Genomic DNA, 13,450 nt, shown 5'->3' on the forward strand with positions numbered 1-13,450 from the left:
TAGTGGGGGATGTAATTTAGAAATGAAGGTCTGAGAGCAAAGTACGTTCAATGATACTGGGGCTGGCACTTCCTCTGTCCTTTTATAGTGAACAAAGCTGGGAAGGAATGTCAATTTCATATGTTCCAACTCTGTTGTGTATCCCTGACTTTTAAATATGAATAAAAATCAAGGATTACCAGACACCTCCAGAAAGCCTCTACCATAAAAAGTAGCAAAACAAACAGAAAAATGCAAGTTAAGAAGAAAAGACAATCAGAAAACAGGAAAGAAAATTGAAAGCCTAAAATGGAACATTTTAGCAACATTTTCCAACATCCAACCCACAGGGTAGGTTCTTAAAAAAAAAAAAAGAAAGAGAGAGAACAAAAAACAGAAGGGAGGAAATCAGATAAATAATTCCCAAAAATGTTCCTGAAAACAGACCCACACCAAGGAATATTACTATTAAACTGCATGACCCTGGCACAAAGAAGAGCCTGGGTCTTCTACAACCAAAAATATGAATCGTTTCAGATTTCTCAAGAACAGAAAACAAAAAAGTAAAGTAACACAACACACCCATTAGGATGGCTACTATAGGGAAAGAAGAAAAAAAAAAAAAAAAAAAAAACAGGAAATAAGTGTCCATAAAGACGTGGAGAAACTGGAACTCTTGCGCACCACTGGTGGGAATGTAAAATGGTACAAGCAGCTATGGAAAAACCGTATGTTCATTCCTCAAAAAATTAAAAATAGAATTACTATATGACCCAGCACGTCCACTTCTGGTTCTACACTCAAAAGAACTGAAGGCAGGGTCTTGAAAAGACACTTGTGTACCATGTTCACGGCAGCATTCCTCGCAACAGCTAAAACATGGAAGTAACCCAAGTGTCCATCAACAGACGAATGGGCAGGTGAAGTATGGCAGAGATGGAGCATCCCTGTCCAAAATGCTTGAGACCAGAAGTATTTCAGATTTCCATTTTTTTGCATTTTTAAATATTTGCATATACATAACGAGATATCTTGGGATAGGGCCCAAATCTAAACATATAATTAAGTTGTGTTTAAAGTATACTTTATACATATATCCTAAAGGTAATTTTACACAATATTTTAAATAAACTGTGTATTGTGTGTCTATATTTTAACTGCAGCCAGTCACATGAGGTCACGTGTTGTACGAGGTCAGGTGTGGAATCTTCTACTTGTGGCATTGTGTCGGCACTCAAAAAGTTTCAGACTTTGAAGCATTTCGAATTTTCCAATTAGAGATGCTTAACCTGTACATACATGCAAAGGAATATTACTCAGTCTTAAAAAGGAAATTTTGATATATGCTACGATGTGGATGAACCATAAAAACGTGCCGAGTAAAATAAACCAGTCACAAAAATGACAAAAATGTCTTTTGATAAAGGAACAAGACTATGTAATTCCAACTTATTGGAGGTACTCAGAATAGTCAAAATCAGAGCCAGAAAGCAGAATAGGAGATGGAGGATGGTGATGACTGTACAATGTTATGAAGGTATACTATTAAACCATACACTTAAAATGGCTAAGATGGTAAATTTTGTTAGATGTATTTTATTACAATAAAAAAATGATGAGGCAATGTCTAAAGAATTCTGAAGAGATGCGTTCTGGCTGAATGTCTGTTCCCCCTCTCTTCCATTCATATGTTAAAGTCCTAACTCCCAGCATTGTTATATTTGGAGAAAGAAAGTAATTACAGTTAAATGGGGTCATAAGGGTGGGGCCCTGATTCCACAGGATTAGCGTCCTTATGAGGCACCACATGCACATGAACCCAAGGAAAGGCCATGTTGAGACAGTCTGGGCCATAATCTCGAAAGACACAATCTTGAATGCCACAATCCCGAATGCTGAATGCTCATCTGCAGTGGATTCCAATTATTGACTGGATAACTTTGTGAACATTAGAATTCTGGGCATGTTGGCCGGGCGTGGGGGCTCACATCTGTAATCCCAGCACTTTGAGAGGCCGAGACGGGCGGATCATGAGGTCAGGAGATCGAGACCATCCTGGTGAACACGGTGAAACCTCGTCTCTACTGAAATACAAAAAAATTAGCTGGGCGTGGTGGCGGGTGCCTGTAGTCCCAGCTACTCGGGGGGGACTGAGGCAGGAGAATGGCATGAACCCGGGAGGCGGAGCTTGCATTGAGCCGAGATCGCACCACTGCACTCCAGCCTGGGCGACAGCGACAGAGCGAGACTCTGTCTCAAAAAAAAAAAAAAAGAATTCTGGGAGTGTTTTTGAATGTCGGTTTGTAAGCTCTTCTGAGCTGGTATGACTTTTCTTTCTCTTCTCTATGCTCTTCTCATTGTTTCAGGATTGCCCGCCCCCACCCACCGCCTCAACCCGCCAGCTCCTGGTTCTTTGTCCCAGCCATCTCCTGTGGTACTGCGCTGTGTCTGCCTTGTGGAGACCCTGAGGAGGTTATGGATGGAGTTACCAAGCCCCAGCAGGCTGGTCCAGTTCCTGGCCTCCACAAAGTATGTGTCCTTTTCCCTCGGGAGACCAGCTGCTCTGTACAAGCTGCAGCCCCCAGCAGAATTTGGCCTGTTTTCTGCTCGTTTCACAAGAGAGTGAGCCCCCCTGGCTCCAGCTGCCCACCTGCATGAAGTGTTCATGGCTGGGACCCCCGCAGCGCCTGGGCCCTGCGCCTGGTGCTGGGCCTGGGCTTCAGCTTCTCTCCAATTCCCACCTACTCCACATCTGGTCCTGGGAGATGTTCTTTCCTTTTGAGCCTGAAAGATCAAAAGCTCTAAAGTCTAAAATCCTGAAAATTACAATTCCAAAAGATCAAAATCCAAAAACTATAATTCTGGAAAAAATAATTTAAAAAGACTTTTCAAAGACATGTATTTACGTTTTTAAAGAGGGATTTCAGGCCAGGCATGGTGGCTCACTCCTATAATCCCAGCACTTTGGGAGGCTGAGGCAGGTGGATGGCCTGAGGTCAGGAGTTCAATACCAGCCTGGCCAACACGGTGAAACCCCATCTCTACTACAAATACAAAAATTAGCCGGGCGTGGTGGCAGGCGCCTGTAATCCCAGCTACTCGGGAGCCTGGGGCAGGAGAATCACTTGAACCTGGTAGGCAGAAGTTGCAGTGAGCTGAGCTCACGCCACTGTACTCCAGTCTGGGCAACAGAGTGAGACTCCATCTCAAGAAATAAAAATTAAAGGGGATTTGAGAAACATAAAAAAATAAGAGAACACGTCATAGGTCACTTTACACAATAAAATAGACAATAATCAGGCCGGGCGTGGTGGCTCAAGCCTGTAATCCCAGCACTTTGGGAGGCCGAGACGGGCGGATCACGAGGTCAGGAGATCGAGACCATCCTGGCTAACACAATGAAACCCCATCTCTACTAAAAAAATACAAAAAACTAGCCGGGCATGGTGGCGGGCGCCTGTAGTCCCAGCTACTCGGGAGGCTGAGGCAGGAGAATGGCGTAAACCCGGGAGGCGGAGCTTGCAGTGAGCTGAGATCACACTACTGTACTCTAGCCTGGGCGAAAGAAGGAGACTCCGTCTCAAAAAAAAAAAAGGCAATAATCACATGCATATTTTTGCAAGGATACAAGGTATAATTCAGGTCTAATAATGACAGTCACATGGGTAGACTAACAGTTATGAGCAGACAAACCACATTCATAAAGAAATAGGTAAAAAAAAAAACAAAAACGAAATGCATAAATGCATATAACAGCCAGCATGGTGGCTCAGGCTTGAAATCCCAGAGCTTTGGGAGGTTCTGACAGGTGGAATGCTTAACGCCAGTTCAAGACCAGCCTGGGCAACATAGTGAGATCCCACTCCTACAAAAAAATTTTTTTTTAATTAGCTGGACTTTGGAGTACGCATCTGTAGTCCTAGCCACTCAGGAGGCTAAGGCAGGAGAGTCGCTTAAAGCCCAGGAATTTGAAGTTACAGAGAGCTATGATCATGCCACTGCACTCCAGCCTGGGTGACAAAGCAAGACCTTGTCTCACTCATTCATTCGTACATACATTAAAATGCATATAACTACGGTTGGTAATTGTATGCACTGAGCTTTATAACTGCAGTCATCTAAAATACCGTGATGGACAACCTATGTCTTTTGATGAGATCTACCAAAAACCACGATGGATCAACATCACATATGCGGTTGCTCAGAGAGCCGAGATCTTGAATTTTGTCTTTCACAAATGCAGATACACAAAAAGGACATCTCTTCATTTACTGAGGAAGTTTCAACAGTTTTACACATATGTACAATGCTTACACACAGAGTCAACACGGAGTCAAATGTGCAAAAAATGCATAAAACCAAAAGAATATATACCACTTACACCCCTAGTATTGAATATGATGTGAAGACTAAAAACATAGCATAGCAAACTGGCGCTATGTGTGAATGGGCAGAAGTCTTATAGGACTGAATAATTTGGCAGAAGAGATTTCTTGTAGTTTGTCTGTTTTCAGATCTACGTCTATGATCTTCAAAACACTCCTTACACTTGTATTTGAAGAGTGGTTGTGGTCTTCAAACTCTGTAAGTACATGTTGTCTGTTTCAAAGTCTGTTGTGTCCAGCTGTTGCAATTAAGCAACTTTCTGCTTTCATAGCCCCAGTAATAATTAACTTCAACATTTTCATCTTTCACCATTAAGTAGCCTCATACACTTCTCACAGCCTTTTTGTAAGGGAACAATTTCACAGATCTGTTCCACTGTGTTTTAAGAAACACAGTAAGAAGGAATATTTGACTTCCCCAGTACCAGATTTGTATTAAGCTTCTTCAGCAAGACAGAACGGATAAGATATGTATACAGATATATGAGAGGGGATTTATGTGGGGAATGGGCTCACGTGATTATGGTGCTGTGAAGTCCCATGACAGGCAAGCTGAAGACCCCGGGATGCCGGTGACAAGGCTCAATCCAAATAGCCTGAGAACCAGGGACGCCAGTGATCTCTAGCTCTGAGTCCACAAAAGCCTCAGGACCCAAAGTGACTGCTGGTGTACATCCTGGAGTCCAAAGGCTGGCAACCCTGGATTTCTCAGGTCCAAGGCAGCAGAAGAGTCTGTCTGCGCCCTGGTTGATTGGATGGTGCCCGCCAACACTGAGGGCAGATCTTCCCCACAGCCCACTCAGACTCATGCATTAGTGAGTGAGGTATTATCAATTATAAAATAGGGATAATGACTAATAAAAGGAATGGAAAAGCACTTGTACGATGCCAGCACAAAAGGTTTGTAAGGGCAGACATTCATACCTGACGTTTTGTGATTGAGCAAGTGTATTTAGATGCTGTTTTGAGAATCTTTCCATCTCCTCTGGAAATACTCTCACAGACACATCCAAAACCTAATGTTTCACCAGGCTTCTAGGTATTCCTTAGTTAAGGTGTCATCTAAAACTGAGTCCACAAGTCCACCTATTGTCAACCTGGCACCACACTCATCTCCTTAAACCATACTTAATTTACAAATAAAGACAATAACGAGGTAATAGTTCCGTCTAACGTGATGCAACTATCCTATGCACAACAAAAAACATACTAATCCCTTCCCCAGTAATTGGCTTTCAGGGTTGCAACACTCATGATTTTAATCTTTTGTGATTTTCAGAATTTTAGAGATTATGATCTTTAAGGATTTTGATCTTCAGGGATTCTGATCTTCAGGTATTCCAACATTTGGGATTATGGTGCTCCAGATTGTGTCATCTGGTATGATGACTGGCACCACATGTGAGAAGAGATGGTGTCTATAAACCAGAAAGAGGCCACTCACTAGAAACCAAATTAGCAAGAAGTTTGATTTTGAACTTCTAGCTTACAGAACGTGAGAAAATAAATTTCTGTTGTTTAAGCCACCCAGCCTATGATATTTTGTTATGGCAATCCTGAGCAGACTAAAATAGAAGGAAAAATTTTCCCAACCCAAAAGCATATACCCAGTTAAACTATATCAATCACGAGTACACACACAGAAAGACACACAGTCTCAAAAGATCTACCTCCTATACACCTTTCTCACTGAAAACTACCGGCAACTGTGCTCCACTAAACCAGTGAGAGCAACAAGGTAACACAGAACACAGGAACAGGAGACCCAGTGGGGAGGAAAGAGTCAAAAAGAACCCCAAAGGTCGCAGAATGGGAGGGCCAGCAGTCCAAACTAGAAAGATTCCTTCAAAAGGATAAAGCTGAGGGAAGATCTGAACATGTAACTGGCTAAAAGTCTGAGGCTAAATTAGTGATAAGTACACTTAAACACACACACACACGCGTGCACACACACACACATGGCTGGGCACAGTGGCTCATGCCTGTAATCCCAGCACTTTAGGAGGCCGAGGCAGGTGGATCACCTGAAGTCAAGAGTTCAAGACCAGCCTGGCAAACACGGCAAAACCCCATCTCTACTAAAAATACAAAAAGTAGCCAGGTATGGTGGCACACACCTATAATCCCAGCTACTCAGGAAGCTGAGGCAGGGGAACCACTTGAACCCGGGAAGCAGAGGTTGCCAGGAGCTAAGACTGCCGACACTGCACTCCAGCCTGGGCATCAGAGTGAGACTCCAACTCAAAACACACACACACACACACACACACACACACACACACACACACACACACACACAGTAACACAGTAACACATTTCCAGAGGAAACCAAAAGTTGTTTAGGAAAGGAAAGTATTTGTAATTTACCACTTAACAGCTATAAATAGTATACATGGGCCAGGTGCGGTGGCTCATACCTGTAATCCCAGCCCTTTGGGAGGCCAAGGCAGGCAGATCACAAAGTCAGGAATTTGAGACCAGACTGCCCAACATGGTGAAACCCCATCTCTACTAAAAACACAAAAATTAGCCAGACGTGGTGGCGCACACCTTAATCCCAGCTACTCAGGAGGCTGAGGCAGGAGAATTGCTTGAACCCGGGAGGCAGAGGTTGCTGTGAGCTGAGATCGCACCATGATACTTCAGCCTGGGCGACAGAGCGAGGCTCCGCCTCAAAAAAAAAAAAAAAAGTATACATGGTCGTAATGTAGTACACATGGTTGTAATGAAAAAACTAAATAGTGATTTAACCAAAATGTTAACAAACCTCTACTGGGTGGATAGGGAAGACAGAAAATGGGGATGAAGGTGCAGTAAAGGAAAGAAGAGAGAGCCAATTCTTATCTTCTATGTCAGAAAATTAATAGATACTGCTTAGAACTAAAAAAATCATCAAGTATACACACAAGTATGAAGTCTTCAAATATAATCTTCAGACATATGGAAGTAAATATGTATTTTTAACTGGTTAAAACAGCCCAAAGTATTACACTATCTTCAGGAAAGGGAAAAAAAGAGAGTGGGATACTTAAGGACTCCTGTTTGTCTTACCCAATCTCCTAGAATAGTTGACTCCAAAATATGGACATATAAAACTTTAGCTTAAAGAAAACTTAGAAGTTTTTAAGAAAAAATGCTGGGGCTCATGCCTATAATCACAACACTTTGAGAGACCAAGGCAGGAGGATCACCTGAGCCCAGGAGTTCGAGACCAGCCTGGGTAACACTGCAAACCCCATTCTCTACAAAACTTTTAAAAATCAGCCAAGCATGGTAGCGCACGCCTGTGGTCCAAGCTACTCTAGAGGCTGAGGCAGAAAGATCATTTGAGCCCAGGAGGTCGAGGCTACAGTGAACTGTGTCGCGCCACAGCACTCCAGCCTGGGCTACCTAACAAAATCCTGTCTCAAAAAAAAAAACAAAAACAAAAAAAAAAAGAAAGAAGAATGTTGGACTGGGAAGAAGTATTAAATGTTGAGAGGCCACAGAGCTGTAATATCAGGTCACACAGGTAATGAGAAGCTAAGACAAATCACTTAACCTGAGTATCCATTTCTTCATCTATAAAATAAAATAGGCCAGGTGTAGTAGTGGCTCATGCCTGTAATCCCAGCACTTTGGGAGGCCAAGGTGGGTCAATCACTTGAGCTCAGGAGTTAGAGGACACCCTGAGCAACATGGTGAGACCCCACCTCTACAAAACTTACCGGAAAAAAAAAAATGGCCGGGCACAGTGGCTCACTTAAGGTCAATAGTTTGAGACCAGCCTGGCCAAGAAGGTGAAACCCCGTCTCTACTTTAAAAAAAAAAAAAAAAAATTAGCCGGGTGTGGTGGCGGGTGCCTGTAGTCCCAGCTACTCGGGAGGCAGAGGCAGGAGAATGGCTTGAACCCAGGCGGCAGGGGTTGCAGTGGGCTGAGATTGTGCCATTACACTCCAAACTGGGCACTGGGCAACAAGAGCAAAACTCCATCTCAAAAAAAAAAAAAAAAAAAAAAAAATTAGCCAGATGCAGTGGCTTATGTCTAGTCCCAGCTACTCAGGGAGCAGAGGTTTCAATGAGCCAAGATTGCCCCATAGCACTCCAGTCTGGGTGACGGGAGTGAAGCCCTGTCTCAAAAATAAAATAAGAGAGTTGGAATAAATTAACTCTTAAATTTTCTTGTTGCTTCAACAATATATGACTCTAATATAAAAATAAAGCTTTAAACATGGTACCAGTGGCTACAGAAAAAATTAAGCAGGACTTGGTTAAAAAAAAAAAAAAAAAAAAAAAAACAGAGAAGTAAAATAAAAAACTAAAATCTGCTTTAAGCCCTGTGGGACTGAGAAGGTATTGATGGTGAAGGAGAAGTCAGACAAGCACGGTTGAAAAAAATCAAGATCCAAGGTTTCCTATCCTCACAGGGAAAGAATTTAACTGACAGTATCCAGACATACTATGGCACAAGACCACTAAAAAAAGCTAAGCCACAAAGAGATGCTTTGAAAGTTAAACATAAACAGATGAGGGTGGAATCCATGAGGATGATGAAAGGTTCTCCCTAAAGAACACTAAAGCTGAAAAGGGGGGAATTATCCAAGTATTTAATTTCTATTTACATCATAATTAAAGGACGGAGTGAGAAAGGGACATGTTTAGAGTAAGGCTATTCCGAAACACTGGGCTCTGCTGCACAGCATCATGGAAGCTCACGAGGAAGACTATGGTTTTAATCATCAATAATATCAGATGTGGTTCAGCAGTTGATAGCATTAGACTATTCTCTTAGAGGAATGAATCCAAAGCCCCTTCTCTCCAAAAAAGAAATCAAGACAGGAAAAGAAAATAGTATACTTTTATTTTTAGCCAATCATTCCTTCAACAGACTGCATTTTTCTCAACAGTCCCACAACCTAACCCTGTCACACAACCTAACCCTGTCACAAGATTTCTCTTCTTTTCAGTACTGCTGACTCTGACGAACACCAATAAAGAGAACGCAAGTGCAACATAATGATAAAAATAACGTTTTAGAATGAGGACTGCTTTGGACTAAAACACCAAAACCACAAATTCTCAACTAAACAGCATCTAAGTGAACTTCCTTAATTAATCACAAAATTTGAGAACAGCAGGAATGAAAACCATCCTTACAAACCTTTTGTGTTGGCATTGTACAAGTGCTTTTCCATCCTATTATTATCATCCTCCCTGTTTTACAGTCGAGGAAAATAAAGGAATTATTATCATCCTCCCTGTTTTACAGTTGAGGAAAATAAAGGATTTACCCCAAATCACTCTTATATGGACACTAAATTTATTTAAAAACAAAAAGCCGGCCAGACACGGTGGCTCACGTCTGTAATCCCAGCACTGTGGGAGGCTGAGGTGGGGGGATCACGAGGTCAGGAGTTCGAGACCAGCCTGGCCAACGTGGTGAAACCCCATCTCTACTGAAAATACAAAAATTAGCTGGGCGTGGTGGCAGGCGCCTATAATCCCAACTACTTGGGAGGCTGAGACAAGAGAACTCCTTGAACCTGGGAGGCGGAGGTTGCAGTAAGCCAAGATAGCGCCATTGCACTCCAGCCTGGACAACAAGAGCAAGACTCCATCTCAAAAAAACAAACAAAAAAAAGTCAAAAAAACTCACTTTGGGTGGGCCGGAGGGGAGAGCAGCAGTAATCTGCTCCCTATCCTCTCATATAAATTCTTTTTTTTTTTTTTTTTTTTACACATGAGGTCTTGCTATGTTGCCCAGGCTGGTCTCAAACACTTAGGCTCAAGCAATCCTCCCACCTCAGCCTCCCAAAGTGATAGGATTACAGGTGTGAGCCACCTCACTCAGCCTCATATAAATTTCTAATATAAATACCATGATATTCCTGATGTAAATTCACAAGAGGAAACAATAGCTATTGCATAACATGCAAGAAAGCATTTCCTCCTGAGAGCATGTATCATACACAACTAAAGATGCACTCTCCATTAGACACACAGGTGGTATCACAAAGCTTGGACACACAAAAGCAAAGAACTCTACTTTTTAACCGGCATCAGGAAGTCCCAGGACAGGCCACCTCAGAATGCCCTCCTAATGCAGATCTCAACAATCCCATTGCTGCAAGTACTCTCACACATTTTCTAAAACACCCAAGTTTGAAGAGATGGAAGGTAATGAGATGGGAAGATAATTCATCTCTATGAGGATTTGTTCACCATTTTTACCTTCAATGCATAGCATACTGTAAATTTAAAAATCATCCACAAAATTTTGAATACAAAAACCATCAAAAATAACTGCACAAATGCCCATAATCAGGAAACAACCAACTTACGTGCCTATTGATAAATAACCTAATTCCTACGTCTTCAGAGGCATCTTCCAACAAAAATCTATATATAGGCAACTCGATCAGTCAATTTCAGAAAGACCAACCATTTTAATGCAGGCCGAGGTAGGAGTACCAAGGCTTCTAAGCCAATAATCAATAATCACCATACCAAAAAAAGAAGAAAAAATGCAAAAAGACTACAGTGTAAAGTACAAAACACCCAACGTAAATCCATACTATCACCTTCTAAAAGCAAAATCATGTATGTAAAGTACTTGAAGTAAACACCTTGGCACCTAATTGGATTACATTATTGTCTGGCTATGCACCCTAATGGACACTCAAATCACTGCAGGTATACATGAAGCCAACACAATCTAAGCTGCTATTAAAATAGAACCAAGTCATAAATTAGTACATCGACATCTGAAGTAAGGCCCAAAGAACTCTCTCTGCCTATTGTAACAACTGTGGGCAAGGACGCACAGCAAAGGTACAAATGACTACATGATCCCAATCACCAAGCTATATTTAGTGGACTCAGCCAAGGTACACAATCAACCTTAATTTGATGTAAAAGCTGAAACTTCCATAATCCATAGTACAAAGGTAAAAAAGACTAAAACTTCTTATATGGAATCTTGGCAATCAAGTGGTTACTACCTGAGATAAGTGTATAAAGATTGCTGGAAGGTGAGAGGAATGGAGAAGATGATGGTCAGGGGAGACAAAGCCTTAATTAGGAGGAAAAAGGGGTTTTTTCTTTGAGATATAGTGCATAGCATGGTGAATGTAGTAAATACTCATCCCACTGCGCATTTCAAAATCACAAAGAGAATTTCCAATTTTCTCCCCACAAAAAAGTATTTGTGGTGATGAATATTAATTAACTTGATTTAATTATTCTACATTGTATACAAGAATCATGACATCACTTTGTACCCTATAAATAATAGCTATTATTTATCGATTTACAGTTAGGAAATTTTTTTTTTTTTTTTTTTTTTTTTAAGTATAAAGGGCTGGGAGTAGTGGTTCATGCCCACAATCCCAACACCTTACCTTGGGGGCTGAAGCAGGAGGATCACTTGAGGCCAGGAGTTAGAGACCAGCCTGTGCAAAAGAGCAAGACCCCATCTCTATCAAAAATATAAAAATTAGCCAGGTGTGGTGGTGCACACCTACAGTCCCAGCTATTCAGGAGGCAGAGGTAAGAAAATTGCTTGAGCCCAGGAGAACTCAAGCCTAAGGTTGGGATTTTTATTAGGTTGGTGCAAAAGTAACTGTGGTTTTTGCAATTAAAATTAATGGCAAAGTCCACAATTACTTTTGCACCAATCTAATAAACTGGTAAAACAAGACACCTGCAACACCGGGGGAAAAAAAAGAATCTCATACAGGTTCTTATCAGTGTCCAAAAATAAAGAAAAAAAAGGATAAAACATGAATGAAGAAAAGGCTCAGGCCAGGACTAGTTGTAGCACTATCCCAAGCTCCAAGAGTTAAGTCTTTACTCCCAGTTTTAAATCTAAACCTTCTAATGTGTAGCTGGCAATTCTAGTCATATTCATATGCCTTGGTCTCCACCACTAACATTTCTAAAACAAGATTAACAAGAAAGGGAAACACTCTACAGCTGAGCAGTCCAATTCCACAGCCACACACAGTTACTAAGCACCTGAAACATGGCTAGTAAAGGCAAAGGAGCTGGTTTTCTGTTGTTGTTCCACCCCACTCCCCCGGGAGTTGAATTTTAAATTAATTTTAACTACTTATATTAGGTTGGTGAAAAGTAATCATGGTTTTTACCATTACTTTTTAATTGCAAAAACTGCAATTACTTTTGCACCAACCTAATACAACGTTCTACTAGATAGCACTGCTCTGACTCACGTTAAAACTAAGCACACACATACCAAGATCCTCTCTCTAAATAAATAAATAAAAATAATTCAATTTAAAAAAATCTAAACACAGAATAAATGTTTATGGTCTGTAATCTTGGATGAATAAATTTCCATCTTCTAGGTCTTAACCTTCTCAACCAAAAAGTGTAGAAGAGTTCAACTCGATTGTGTCCATGATTCTAAATGAACTAGTGCAGCATATAAATTAATATTCTCCATTCAAATAGTAATGTAATTAAAGCCACATACCCCTTAAAATTATGGGAGGTACCTCAAACTGATGACACAAGGGTATTATATGACCCCTCCATATGGCCGAGGAAGTTCTGTCACTATTTGAGCAAGTCACCACATCTCTCTGAGTTTGTTTTCTTATCTGCAAATGAGAGGTTTAGACTAAATGATTACTTAAGACACTTCAAATCCTAAAATTCTTCATTCCTTTAGATCTAAGAAGACATAGAAAAGAAGAAATAAAATAAGTGAAACCAAGATACTCAAAGAAATAAAGAAAAAAATATATAAATACCAGTGTAAACTCTTAAGAAATTAAGTAAATGGAAGCCAGACCCCAGGGACAGAGGATATAAACTGTACAATGCCAGTGTGCTCTGCTAGGACGCTGATTTGGTCTACTGGCATGTGCCTAGTTTTTCATTTTTGCTTTAGTCCACATGTAAAAACACGTTGCTATCTCCAAAGAAGGCCAAACTGCAAAAAGTTCTATATAGCCACGTGCATGTAGCTGGGATGAGAACATACAGCTCACAAAGGTTTGGACTGTTCTTTCCCCCAACAAAAACTTGACCAAGAAAATCTTCCCACACTAGACAGCTGAAGTAGAATCCCCATTTGCTGCTTT

General features: G+C 41.1%; 1 protein-coding gene across 13 annotated transcripts in view; it reads right to left on the reverse strand.

Annotated features, from left to right (window-relative positions):
• The window catches only part of PPP6R3 (protein phosphatase 6 regulatory subunit 3), a 159,894-nt gene that overhangs the window by 104,295 nt on the left and 42,149 nt on the right, over nt 1-13,450 (reverse strand). The window contains exon 2 of one of the 13 annotated variants that reach the window (XM_030918775.1): nt 12,860-12,964. The exons of 10 other annotated variants lie outside the window; for them this stretch is intronic. The gene's annotated coding sequence lies outside the window, so the exon portion shown is untranslated. Of the gene's footprint in view, nt 1-2,629; nt 2,764-12,837; nt 12,965-13,450 lie in introns of all 13 variants that reach the window. 2 more of the 13 variants (XM_030918773.1, XM_030918774.1) reach the window with 2 other exon arrangements.

The sequence above is a fragment of the Rhinopithecus roxellana genome, chromosome 15, assembly GCF_007565055.1.
Source record: "Rhinopithecus roxellana isolate Shanxi Qingling chromosome 15, ASM756505v1, whole genome shotgun sequence".
NCBI classification, from domain to species: domain Eukaryota; kingdom Metazoa; phylum Chordata; class Mammalia; order Primates; family Cercopithecidae; genus Rhinopithecus; species Rhinopithecus roxellana.